Here is an 11,768-nt window from a genome sequence, read left to right as displayed (position 1 = left end):
TGCGTCCATGGAAGAGGCGGCACACAGTGGTCTACGCCTGAGGACACCAACATTATCAAGTTAGTATGTGTCGTTAGTATCAACCTGAAGATAAATCTGCTGCAGAGTTTTCAGTTTTCTGAAGAAAGAAGGAACTAAAAGTTTCAGGTTTCTGCAGTTTAGTCGTCTCTGAACATAAATTGCAGCAAGCAAGCAAGCAAATATGGATGGGCATGAGAGGGAGTAAGGGCCACTGATGATGAATGCTGAACTAGGATGAGCAGAGCCTGCACTCACCACCCACATAGAAGGCAATGACAGAATCCCTTCCCCTGGCACGAGCTTTGGATCAGCGGTGGCATATGTTCTTGCCTATTGAGGATCCTCCATGGACAAGGGAAGGTGTCATCAGACCACCGCAGTCCAATTAGTGCTATACGGCCTGCACAAGGATCACACGAGACATGCATGGTGAATGCTACAGAAAAACAAGACAAGCGTTTGCTCAATACAGAAAAACAAGACAAGCGTTTCCTCCATCGTGGGAGCAGCGGCGACCCGGGAATAAGCAGACCCGGAGGAGCGAAGCGGCGGTCTTCTAGGTCAAATCGAAACCACCACACAAGCACTTGACAAAGCAGCATCACAAGCTGCCAGAATGCAACATCACAAGCACTTGAGTTACAGTCAAGACCGTCGACAAAAGGGAACGTCAGGCCATAGTAAGGCTCAATATCAAAAACATCATATATATTCTTGTAAACCTGATAGAGTATGTGACAAAATTAAAAATCAATTAAAACAACAAATTCCTGGTAGCTAGCATTCATAACTAAAAGGTACCTTTCTTTTGCTATTTTCAGGTCTTGTAGTTCAGTTAGTAATCGATGTTTTGCCTGATTTATTAGTTTAATGGAATATGTAGGTTTTACGTCATAGTTCGAGTACGACAGTGCTTTCTTGTAACAAGTTTTAGTGTTATCTTCGTATGATTGATACTAGGCCAAAGACAATGCTGCCTAGATTGCATAGATGTTTCACAGCAGCCGCTCCAACCAAAACATTGCATGGCTTGATTACAGAAAGGCACAGATCAATCATGGGCGTGACAATGCATATAGTAATCAGGTATATCTTGCACGTACTTCGTGGGTGTGACACGCATTAGATGCATGCATGGCGCATGTTAGCAGCCGGACGAATGCTGGTGGGATGCATGAGAGTTCAAGACAATCTGCTCAATAATTGCGCTAATGCATTCATGTTTGTTGCTTTGTTAGCAGCCGGCGGAGTCACATTCAACTATAATGTTTTATTTAGATATACGGATGAAAACATCACAAGGCAGTCACCACTCAACAGTATAGTATTAAGATTGACACCGCAGTCACCATTCATATAGTCATTTGCGGTGGCAACTAAAAGATATAATAAATTTGTTGAGAAATATAGGTGCGCTTTGACACAAGAAGAGCATAAATATTTGAATGCGCCTTCTTTGAGTTAGGGCCATAGATATCTTGTTCCATGTCCACCAACCGAACCTAGCAATCACATTCTTCCATAGATCTAAACAAAGAAAGATAGAATTAAAATATGATAAGTGGTAGCATAGTGTCTGTTAGTGGTCTACCCATGATGTATTAAGCAGCGCTATCAGCTTGGTGGGCAATTAAACAAGACATGAGAGAGAGAGAGAGAGAGAGAGAGAGAGAGAAAACAAGTGCTGGGTCTATGCAATTACCGTAGTCCTTTCAGAAAATGAGTGACTGAGATAATTGTTTTTCTGTGAAATCTTATGAGTAGGGCGCACATTTCCTTTTGATTCATAATAAAAAAAACAGTTTATTTTATGAGAAAATGTTGGTCAATAGACTAAACCAGATTTGAACAGTGCAAAAGCTCAGAGAGTAGAAAAACATCAAGCTACATTTGGCCTACAGCATGCCAAGTCAGTAACCTAGTGCTGCTTGCACGTTTGACGCACCCATGAATGCTTGGGCGAGGCCATTACTGTTAGCAAAGTCGGTCCAAAGGAACCGGATCTAATTTGATAAACCTAGCAGTACATCTTCCAAAAGGACCCAAAAGAAACAAATAAGAAGAAATTATAGGTCAGTCCTTGCATTTTACACGGAGGATATCAGACCATGAAACTAGTTTGAAATTTGGTCCATACAACATGCATCAATACAGTAACTAACCCATCGTCACCAGGGGCAATTTAAGAAGTGCAAACTTCGTGTTTTGGTACATTCAATAGTTTGTGTCATCCACCATAATATATTGCAAGTTCAACGAGGTTCTTTTATTCTTATTGGTGCAATGATACATATTGGTATACATCAACAAAAGTACAGACATATCTACGTGGCAATGCACATCCATCTATGTCTATGTGGCATGGAAACCTCCACGGGAAATAGGTATCAATTGTAGGTCATATTTTCTTCCTACGATGATCCCATATTTCTCGGTCATGTCCAAAAATTCCGGGTTTGCCTTGCCAGGAAGCACCCAGTCGAAGTGGTAGAGAAGATTTGCCAAGGCGATCTCCATAGTTGACGTGCCGAATAGTATCCCAGGGCACTGCCTCCGACCAACACCGAAGGGGGTGAATTCAAAGTATGTCCCATTGTAATCCATGTTATTGTTCTCAAACCTTTCAGGCTTAAACTCTTCAGGAGTTTCCCAACAATTTGGATCCCTCAAAACTGCAAACGCATTAATGTATACATTGGTGCCTTAAAGCATGTCAAAACCCATAACTTTACGGTCTTCCCTGGCCCTACGGGGGATCAAAGGACCTGGTGGATGCAGTCTAAGAACCTCCTTAATGATCATCCACATGTAATGGAGTCCAGCGAGGTCACTATTAGTAATCACAGCTCGACCTTGACCTAGCACCTCTCGGATCTCAATCTGTGCTTTGGCCATGGCTTCGGGATGACGGACGAGCTCAGACATTGCCCACTCCAAGGCAACTCCCGTGGTCTGTGTGGCACCTGCAAATATGTCCTGAAAAATATTGTTGTGGTATGCATGTTTATATTTTGTTTCTGCATATGTAGTAGTACGCAACAAATAATCAATTTCAGACACAACAATTTACGTTTATAAATCTATGAAACAAGTTGAGACTAACAGATTTATGAAATGATGAAGCTAGCTTTTTTTGCATTAAAACTTTGCAGATATGATATCACATCGGTAGATTAATAAGAAGCATAAAGAAAATTACTCACAAATAAGACGGCACCTATACTCTCCGTGGTCATAGGGAATGTGAACGCGTCCTTCTCCTGGAGCCTGAGTAGCACGTCCAGCAAGTCATCATCGTCGGTGCTGGAGGCACCGTCCTGTGTGGCAGCTCGCGCCGCCTTATGCCCCTCGATGACGTCGGCGTTGATACGTTGGATGTGGCCATAGCTCCTCCTCATGTGGCGCTCTCCCTTGCATAGCCACCGCACCAGCCGCGATGACGGGAAGAGGTCGACGAGGCAGAAACCACCTAGCAGCACGAACGCCTCATCCAGCTCCCGGAGGTACTCCTCCTGCTGCGGGAACTTGCCGCCAAACACCGCCCGCGACACCACGTCGTTGCTGAGCGCCATCATCTTCTCGCTGACGTTGACGACGGCACCCATGGATGCCGCGTCTGCGACATAATGGAGAAGGCTGCCCACCTGGTCTGGCCTGATACCGTCCATACGCCTCACCTGCTTGGAGCTCAGGAGCTCCATGGTGCAGACCTTGCGCATCTGGCGCCATGGGTCACCGTAGGGGGCGAAGACGATGCCCCTCCCGCCGCAGCCGAAGATGTCCAGCGTCGCGCTGCGAGGCCGGCCAGCAAAGGCAAGGTCGTTGGTCTTCATCACCAGCGCCGCCGCCTCGGCGCTGGAGACGATCACCGTTGGGACCTCGCCGAGCATAAGGTGCATCAGCGGCCCATGCCGGCGACACATCTCCATCATCTTGCGGTGCGGGAGCACGCTGGCGACGTGGTGGAGGCTTCCGATGAAGGGAAGAGTCCATGGCCCAGGAGGCAGCTGTGGCTTTCTCTTGCCCCCAGAGAGCTTGCGAAACCAGAGGGCCACAAGCGTGCATAGACAAACTTAACCAGCCCTCCATGGCAGGATACAAGCTGTTCGCAAGTGCAGCTTGGAGTGAGACCCGGTATATTTATGTGACCACCTACAAGTTCTGTTAAAACTCTGGACCTGCTGACTCATGAACTTCCTAGTGTATGCAACTATATACAAGTCGAGATTTATTGGTGTACAGAACTAAATTGGTGGCGGCTAGATTGTTGATGACAAAATTTAGAGATAGTATGACAAAATTTAAATTATTGGCGGCTAGATTGCTGAAGACAAAAATAGTGTACAGTACTAGACCTCTTTCTTCGCTCTAAATTATATAAATTCCTAGGTTTGCTATCAGGCATAATTTACTATCATCATCAAATGTACTTTGGTCGTGTTGTATGTATTAGCTCATGAATTTTTCTACAGAGAAATTTAACAAGGGAAAACACAATAACTTCAATTACTTTGAAATGGAGAAAGTGGAGTTCGATGCTTCTAATGACTTTTGCACTAACCCAGGGAGACCAATTTGCAATCTTTCATACTCAGCTAGCAGCCAGAAAAGAGAAACCTTATCTGCCGGAAGCTTCGCCACATAGCCGCCAGAAAAAGAGCATGTATGTTTTAGTATTAAAAGATACGTCCGGCGGAAAAAACAACTTGTATGCTTTTTGAAGGAAGATACAATCACAAACCAAACCAGACCCATAGTGCTATAAACCAGAACAATATTGCCAGAAGCTTCACCACATAGCTTCCGAATTCTTTTGTGCAAGATGCTTGAGTTCGTAATGCCCGTGCTAAATTTGGTGAAGTTTGGACATTCGATGAGCCATGTCAAAAAAGACAAAATGACCTCCGAACAATGCAGAACATCAAACTTGCTCACATGCCTGATTGTTTTTTGCAGGCAGCTCCTAAAATGTCCAAACTTCACCACATTTGGCTTACTAGGTCTGGAGAGTTTACCGTTAAATCAATGTATCTTGATGTTATTAATTCAAGCTCTCTTCCTAGTTCCAAATATGCTTGGGCAGTCAAAGTTCCTCTGAAAATTAAAGTGTTTATGTGGTTTGTACATAAAAGAGTTATTTAACCAAGGACAATTTGGTAAAGCAAAATTGGACATGACCTACTAGGTGTAGTTTCTGTGATCAGGATGAAACCATCAAACACCTTTTTCTTGATTGCCCGTTGGCCAAGGTTCTATGATGGATGGTCCACATTGCCTATAATATTACTCCTCCGAGTTCTATCAGCACGTTATTTGGAACGTGGCTTAACGGGATAGAGTCCGAAACAGCGAGACACATCCGCGTAGGAGTATGTACTTTATTATGGGCAGTCTGGAACTGCAGAAATGATTTGGTTTTTAACAGAACAACAAATATTCATTTTTTGCAGGTTACCTTCCGAGCCACTGCATTGATCCGTATGTGGTCGCTACTCACTCCGACGGAGGCCGGAGAGCATTTGGTTACTGGATCTATCCGGTGGGAGATGGTAGCACGGGATATTTTCAACCGGTTTGGATGGCGGTCATGTAATAGTATAGGCAATTAGTTTACCTATCTTTCTTTTGCCAGCCGGTTGTGGCGTCTTTTGGCTAGTGTCGTAATTTTTCTATGGCTCTTTGTGAGCTTTTCTTTACTTTCATTACAGACCATAAGACCTTGTTGAACCTATTTGCTTATTTATATCAAAATTATGCAGAGGCCGGGGAGTCCCCCCTTTTCGAAAAAAATACAAGCTTGCATTCTTTTAAATGGTAATTTTGATATTTGTTTTTCCAAACTAAGCTTGTATTTTTTTAGAAACGATAAAGTTCTTCATAAATCCATTGAAACATTCCCTAGCAATGCTCACGAGGAGCATATGAGTTCCCTTTTAATACACAGGCTTGAACTTATTGTATTCTGAATACATTTCCATCTATTCATTTTTCCCATGTAAACACGTAGTTGTGCACCATGTTGCATCATTCAACTATTCTTTATTACCTCATCCAGAAATGTTTCTTTCTGGTTTCCTTGATTTAACATAACAAGATACTTTTTATAACTTATCCGCGCATGTATATGCTCAGATTGTGGTGACCACATGTCTCCTACGTACTCCCTCCGTTCCTAAATATAAGTCTTTGTAGAGATTCCACTATGGACTACATACGGAGCAAAATGAGTGAACCCGCACTCTAAAATGCATCTATATACATCCGTATGTGGTTTATAGTGAAATCTCTACAAAGACTTATATTTAGGAACAGAGGGAGTACTAATTAAAGTTTGATGGATTATTGCATGATTGCGATGCTTATCTGCTCATTTATTTTTACAGTTGGTGATCAGATCGGATTCGAGGATCATCGTCTCTCATGTGTTACGTATTAGTGATCCTACATGATAGTGGAGAATGTACGAATATGCAGCATTGACAGTAACAAGGAAAAATGGATGTTTTATTTTGTTTGTTTGGCTCTGAGATATATTAAAATTGGACATATCCAGGTCTGACTTGTTTTTTCATAGAGGACACAGCTGCCTACTTGGACATATTTGGCTTTTAACCATATCTTTTGTTTGTCGCCTTCCATGTTATTATTTTGATAAAGTTTGATTTCTTCCTTTCCTATGCTGTAGATACTTCTTCTCTTGCAACTGAAAGTACTTCTTCTGATTACAGTGAGGCGGCTTGATTAATCATTGGCCTCATGGCAAAATTGGGGACGGAGGAGGGAGGTGGCTTCATATAAGCATCACTTCAAAAGCTCACGGTATGTATGCCAGCATGCACTGGAGTTGTTGGATAAGTTCCTTTTTGTCAAAACACATTTCATTTTGTTTTTAGAATGCTGGCCTGGTGTACACTGATCAGTTGTGGTATTCTTTCCCTGTGCAGGAGATCAAACCGAAGAAAGATAACACTCAACGCAACATGCTCGTGTCGATGATATGGGTGCAGAGGAAGAGTGTGTGGATGATCAGTGAGAGCAGGTATGTGCTTACCAGCCAGCGCAAGAGCATCTGGTGGGCCCGGTAGATCCCCAGGGAGGAGTAGGCGGGCGTATATTGTCCATTTCTTCTGTAAAAAAATGTCACTCTACACAATATAATTTTTTGGAACAACACATACTCGACTAATCATCCTTTATAAATCAACAGGCTTGTACGAGATGTTAAAATGTGTTCCTATCTGTCTACCATTATTCCTCTGTTTTATAAGTGTTAATTTCATTGATTTCTTACTTATATGTATATACTGATTGCAGATTTGCTAGAATGTCACTTTGCAAAACATATGATCCAATCCATGTTTTGTCCTTACAAATAGATAAATGCATGAAGGCATTGAGATAGGTGGTGCAGATGCTTACTTGTTGTCAACATTAGATGGTGGTTTGGTAAGTGACTATTTTGAAAAATATTTTCTCAGTCTAACATGTACACTATATTCACACAGTAGCCTTGCTTCTGCACCCCATCTCTCTCTATAGCCTATATCTGCACCGCTCTTTGATCTAATTTTTGTCCCAAAATCTTAGGCAGTTTGTTCCCTATAAAATAACATGGAGCATCAAAATTTGGATTTTCAAAAGGTTCTTACAAACTGAATTTTATCGATACCACATTCATGATAATTTGTCAATTTGTGTTTGCTTCCAAACACCCTGGCATATTAAAATTTTGAATAGGAGAGTCACTAGTAAACCTCTATTTGACTAGCTCATTGATCAAAGATGGTTATGTTTCCTAACCATAAACATGAGTTGTTATTTGATTAACGGGATCACATCATTAGGAGAATGATGTGTTTGACTTGACCCATTCCGTTAGCTTAGCACTTGATCGTTTTAGTATTCTACTATTGCTTTCTTCATGACTTATACATGTTCCTATAACTATGAGATTATGCAACTCCCTTTTACCGGAGGAACAGTTTGTGTGCTACCAAACGTCACAACGTATCTTGGTGATTATAAAGGTGCTCTTGTACTTGTTGGGTTGGTGTATTTCGAGACTAGGTTTTGTCACTCCGATTGTCGGAGAGGTATCTCTGGGCCATCTCGGTAATGCACATCACTATAAGCCTTGCAAGCATTGTAACTAATGAGTTAGTTGCGGGATGATGTATTACGGAACGAGTAAAGAGACTTCCCGGTAACGAGATTGAACTAGGTATTGAGATACCGACGATCGAATCTCGGGCAAGTAACATACCGATTTCAAAGGGAACAATGTATGTTGTTATGCGGTTTGACCGATAAACATCTTCGTAGAATATGTAGGAGCATCCAGGTTCCGCTATTGGTTCTGCGTGTAATGCCTTTTGTACTAACCCCATCGCTGAGACCAATTTGCAATATTCGTAGCCAGACAAGAGAAAACGGCCCAAACTTTCATACTGTATACTCACTTAATTTTTACATTTATATATACCTGCAGAGTCCAGACATGTAAGTTATCAGTACCACTACCACTGCACTTGCAAAGCTGCCTGCCATGGAGGGGTGGTTCAGCTTGTGTTTCATTGCACTAGGCACGCCGCTTGCCCTTTGGCTTCTCAAGCTCGCCGGCGCCGGCGCCAAGAACAAGCCACACAAGCACCAGCTGCCGCCAGGGCCATGGACACTCCCGATAATCGGCAGCCTCCACCACGTCGTTAGCCTCGTCCCACACCGGCAAATCACGCAGCTGTGTCGCCGATATGGGCCAATGATGCACCTGAAGCTAGGCGAGGTCGACGCCGTGGTAGTCTCCAGCGCCGAGGCGGTGGCGGCAGGGGCATCGTCTTCGCCCCCTACGGCGACCACTGGCGCCAGATGCGCAAGGTCTGCATTGTGGAGCTGCTCACCTGAAAAAAGCGGTAAGTTCATGTACCCTTTTCTGTCACAACATCTCTCTCTCTCTCTCTCTCTCTCTCTCTCTCTCTCTCTCTCTCTCTCTCTCTCTCTCTCTCTCTCTCTCAAATCATACCGCGTGCTTGTTGTCTAGAAAAAGAGGATCGATCTTAAGTTCTCCACCAATAAATATTTACCCTTAAAAAACAATAAATATTTAATGTTCTACAATAATAACACAACACTTGATACATATATAAATGGAAGCATTCTCATATTCCCTTTGAATAGGTCAATTTACATACCGAAATGCCGAACACGAAGGACCCCACAACGACCACGGTGGTGCTAGCGACAAGTAACCAAACTGAAAATAGTGTAAAACCGAGACGGGATTCCAGCAATAAAAATCATTCCCATGCATTATTACAAACCCCATCCACAATGTTTTGAAAATGAAAAATAATGAAATTAAAAGGATAATCCAACAGACGTAACTGACGATGTACCTCAATCCCCATCCACACAATAAAGGACACATGCCACTCCGGAACTGCAACATAACGGAATTTCATCAACTCCAAAAGCTAGAATTATAATGGCGAGTAGAAGCTCAACAAACCAAAGAAGTCATGCCTCCTACTAGCCATCCAACAAGCATTCTTACTCTCCTATGTGGACATCAAAGGAAAAAAAAATGTAAAACCCAAAGCACCAATTGCCACCAGAAAGATAGGGATATTATTAAAGCCAAATAGACTTCACGGCTACAAGCTATTTAGGGCAAGTGTTAGAGCACTGACATGAAAAGAATATGAGATCAATATGACTAATTAAAAAATGGACAAGACAACTCTTGGCTTAAAATACCATTAATCAAGCAAGCTTTACAACTACAGGCTATTTAGAGCAAGTGTAGGAGCGCCGACAAGAACACAATATGAGTTCAACAATACGAGTTCAATATGGCCATTATTTTTTAATCACAAGAAATGAGGTTCTAATGGCTGATAGAAGATGAACATACAAAAAGAAGGTCATGCAAAATTCTGATTCTTTTTAAAATATTTGGTTATCACCGTCTAGACGCAACACAGTTTTAAGTAAGTGGAAAGAAATAATCCACACTGGTTTCATGTTGAATAGCATGTACAAGAATCAAATAGAAGTGCATGCTAGCAACAAGGATAGAGGGATCGGATCAACTAGAAATAAAAAAAGTCAACAATGCCCTAGACAGTGGCAACCAACAATGGAAGAATTTTCCATTTTAGGCTCAAGGTATCTCAAACTTCAATTCAAAAAGTCCCACATCAAGAAAATCGGCTTTTTACGCTATCATGTTAAAAGAACAGTATACTTAAAGCACCCATAGGCGATGCTGAGGGTTCTATTCTATAAATCATGTTCTCAAATTTGGTGATTATGAGCACTAGGATATGATTAACCGGTATGTTTTCTATCATCTAACTAGTGCTTGTAGCAGAACTGTTATCTACTTGAACCTTGTACAAAAAACTAGTGTGGTTGCATCATGATAGTGTTGTCACCCTTAAGGACGTGTGAAAAAACAAATAAAATTACAGGTGAAAAATAACATATACATCCACTTCTTGTTTTTCTCATCATTTGGCTTATGTCAATGATACCAAAAGTGAAAAAAAAACTAGTGAGAATCAATATTTATGTTTTGCACATAAAGATGAACAAGGACACTCAACTGAAAATATGGTAAAAAAGATGAGCATAAACTAACCGCACTCTTAAAATGATTCAGAAAACAAGCACAAGATGAAACCAAGAACTATATATGTGACGACATCATTTTTTTCTCCAACAAAAGAGAAGCCATCAGTTGGTGTGGCAAGATTTCTATGAAGAAGAAGAAAACAAGATTAGATCAAGAAACAACTATCAGTTGGCGTGGCAAGATTTCTATCAAAAAGAAGAAGAAATATTAGATCAAGAAACAGCATGCATGCTCTTACATATAAGGCGGATCAACGAGTGCTAGGCGGCAGGCACGGTAATGGCTGACAAACCATGATCGGTCTAAGGGCCACCACGCACAGCTGCACCGGGCATGTCGACTGGTCTTAACTCGCTCCGCATCTCTTGCGCGGCAGCGTGGTGCTAGCCGGACAACGCATCGGCGTGGGCATGGCACAACCCTGAGCTGCCGGTGGATGTACATGACGCTGCTTAGATCCACCGTTGCCATCTACAACGTGGAGATTGAGGAGAGGGAAGGAGGTGGAAGGTGTGGGGCCGGGCGGGGCTGGTCGAGATCAAGGGGGCGTCCATTTATAGAGTAGAGGAGAGGAGAGGAGAGGGGAGCGTAGGCAGCGATGGGATGAACGGACGGATGCGTCGGTTTGGGAAGAGGATAGAATTAATGGGGTGCCTAGTTTGAAGGAGGAAGACGAGGGAATCAAGGGAGGCTCTCTTGATGGAAGGAAGGAAGGAAGGAAAGAGGTGTATTCATCCAGCCGTGGAAAACGCTAGCTGCATGCAGTAATTATTCCTTTAATTTCCTTCCTTGTCGCCAGATTGACGCACACGCGCGATGGATTCCCTCTCTGACTCTCTCTATGGTATGGTATGGTATGTACTGCACAAACGATTTAGTCCCAGCGCTCCCAGAAATTACGCCGGCCACGTAAAGGTAGCCAGGCACTTTCCATGTGTGTATGCAGTAACTTCTTCCCATTTGCTCGTGTCAGTTTTTATTTTTTTAGGGAATTTTCTCGTGTCTGTATCTTTATTTTTATCTGTTTGAAGGAATTTGCTCATCTAAGACAAGACTCGTTCTATATACTATATATATATATATATATATATATATATATATATATATATATATA

At 42.3% G+C, this 11,768-nt stretch overlaps 1 pseudogene; it reads right to left on the bottom strand.

Annotated features, from left to right (window-relative positions):
- The window catches only part of LOC119366694, an 8,308-nt pseudogene extending 4,198 nt beyond the window's left edge, over window positions 1–4,110 (bottom strand).
- Between the last annotated feature and the right edge of the window lie 7,658 nt (window positions 4,111–11,768).

This window comes from Triticum dicoccoides, chromosome 2B (assembly GCF_002162155.2).
Source record: "Triticum dicoccoides isolate Atlit2015 ecotype Zavitan chromosome 2B, WEW_v2.0, whole genome shotgun sequence".
NCBI classification, from domain to species: domain Eukaryota; kingdom Viridiplantae; phylum Streptophyta; class Magnoliopsida; order Poales; family Poaceae; genus Triticum; species Triticum dicoccoides.
The sequence above is the reverse complement of the archived record's forward strand: the minus strand, read 5'-3'. Positions and strand labels throughout refer to the sequence as shown.